Below are 2,759 nucleotides of genomic sequence, written 5' to 3'. Positions count from 1 at the left end.
GCCTAGAACAAAATTAGCTTCTCCCAAGTCCTTCAAGCTAAACTATTGGGTAAACCACAGTTTAACCGATGACAATGTCCTTACATCATTTCCAATGAGTAGAATGTCATCGACATATAGAACAAGAAAGACCACCTTTCCATCCCTAAATGTTTGTAAACACAAGGTTCATCTACGTTTTGCTCAAATCCAAAAGCCTTGATTGCTTGGCCAAATCTTTGATTCCATGAGCGAGATCTTTGCTTAAGTCCATACATGGATCTACCGTTGTGTTATCAGGAGTACAAAAGTACAGTCAGGAGCACCGTTGTGCTATTAGGAGTACAAAAGTACGGTTAAGAGCATTCTTGAGCTATTAGGAGTACGAAAGTACGGTTAGGAGCATTGTTGTGCTATTAGGAGTATGAAAGTTGTAGAAGCCCAAATTGCTCGGGCCCGATTTCATCAAAACCCAACCAAACCTCTAAACCCACTAAAACCTTTAACTCATGACCCATTTACATCTACCCAAACCCATTACAAAACCTAAACATTAAACCCAATTCAAAAGCCCATTAAGCCCCCCCCAAAAAAACCTAACCCAAAAAAAAAAAAAAAAAAACCTACCCCAAAAAAACCTAACCCCAAAAAAAAAAAGGAGAAAAAAGAAAAACCTAACAAAAAAAAAAGATAAAAAACCTAGTCACCTAACCACTTTCCCACTTACCCCATTTTTCCTCCCATTGTCTACCACCACCACCTACAAAATAGAAAAAAAAAATAGAAAATCATGTAAAAGATGGCTATAAAAAGCCATTCAAAAATCATGTAAAGGAGGAGGAGGAATTTTGATCAATACAAAGAATTTATCTTCAAAAATACCTAAAGGTGATTTTATCTTCTTTATTATTTTACTCTTATTTTTATTTTTATTTTTATTTTTTTCTTTTTTCAATCTATTAATCTATATATATACATCATAATAAAAATATAATAAAATATATATACAAAAAATATAAAAATTACATTTTTGGCCACCGCTTGAGGTGGTGCAATGCCGACAGACAGACGGTGACGATTGACCATTTATTGATGCCCTCCTGGATTCCTTCCCCCTCCCTTCTCTCTTCCCTCTTCCTCTCTCTTCTTTTTTCATTTATTTTTCATTATTTACCTTAGATTTCATATTATTTTGCTATTTAATTTAGCTTTAAATATTAATCATGTTATATATGTAATATTGTTATCACTATTATTTTTATATATTGTTATTATTATATTATATTTAGCTATATATATATATATTTCTTTATGTTCCGTTTCTTACTATTGTATGCATATATATCTATTATTATATTTATTATTAATATTGTTAGCATTAGTACTTTTACTTAATGTGTATGTAGATATACATGTACATATTAATGCTTTTTATCATATGTGTATATTGTATGTATTATATTTATATTATATATATATTCTTAATGTTATTAGTTGTATACTTCTTGTCTATTTCCATGTATATATTTTATATTGTCTCATGTACATACTCAAATACTATTATATATATATATGTATTCTTAATACCATATCATGTATATATTATTATATTTATTTTATCCCTATTATATTTATTATTAATATTAGTACACATATTTTATTATAGGAGTATATATATTCTTTTCTTTATATAGTATTATTTTCATATATCGTTATATTTATTATTATACTTATCATTTTTCTCTATTGTTACTTACTATTTTGTTTTAAATTATTATGTATTATTTGGTATATATCGTCTTTTATTATTACTCTTATTATCATTATTAGTACATGTCCATTATATATGTAGATATTTTAATACATATAAGTACATATTCATGTAGTGTCGTTAGCATATATATATAAAATATATTTTTCTCATATTAATATTTCTAATATATGTTGTATATTTTCATTTTGGTATGTCATGTATATATATATATATGTATATGTATGTTTTATGTATATATATTGTTATTTTCTATTGTCATTATGAATATATTATTTTCTTATTATATTGGTAGTACATCATTTCTATTTTTTGTAAATATTAATATTGTTGTTTTAATATTCTCGCTTTTAACATTTCATTATTAATTGCATCGTTGTTTTGTATTATTTACTTAATTCTTATTTTAAATAATGTTTTACTCATAATTTTTAATTTCAATAAATAAGGCAACATGCCGATTTAATATTAAGTCATTGATTTCATCGCTATGTTGGGTGAATATCAATCGACTCGTGTTAAAACGGTATGTCCTTCTCAAAAGAAAACGAAACTTGAAATTTCTCGTGTTTTGATCGGATCACGATTCAATGTTACTTTGAACTTGCAATTTTGAAAATTAAGACAATACTTGTTTAATAAGATACCAATTTTGGGCGTCGCGAGGGTGCTAATACCTTCCTCACAGAATCGACTCCGAACCCAACTTTACTTTGGCTTTTGACGTAGACCTAAATTCGCCTTCATTTTTGTGCAAGAATAAGTTTTCTTTTCTAAAAAGGATGATTTATTAGGTGTCCGGTCACACCGGAAAAAAGATCGGTGGCGACTCCTTTGTTAATAAAATCAAAAGTTGGTTTTCAAATGTTTAATAAATCACCACAATTAGCGACCGAAAGACAATTTTTTTTACGTCACTATACCGGCGACTTCATTGGGACAAAACTTATGAGTCGAGTCGAATTAAACACGTTTTGTCAAAATTTTCAAATTTCCTTCTTCAAAGTAA

This window comes from Gossypium arboreum, chromosome 11, assembly GCF_025698485.1.
Source record: "Gossypium arboreum isolate Shixiya-1 chromosome 11, ASM2569848v2, whole genome shotgun sequence".
In the NCBI taxonomy this organism is placed as follows: domain Eukaryota; kingdom Viridiplantae; phylum Streptophyta; class Magnoliopsida; order Malvales; family Malvaceae; genus Gossypium; species Gossypium arboreum.
Note: the sequence above shows the minus strand (reverse complement) of the source record.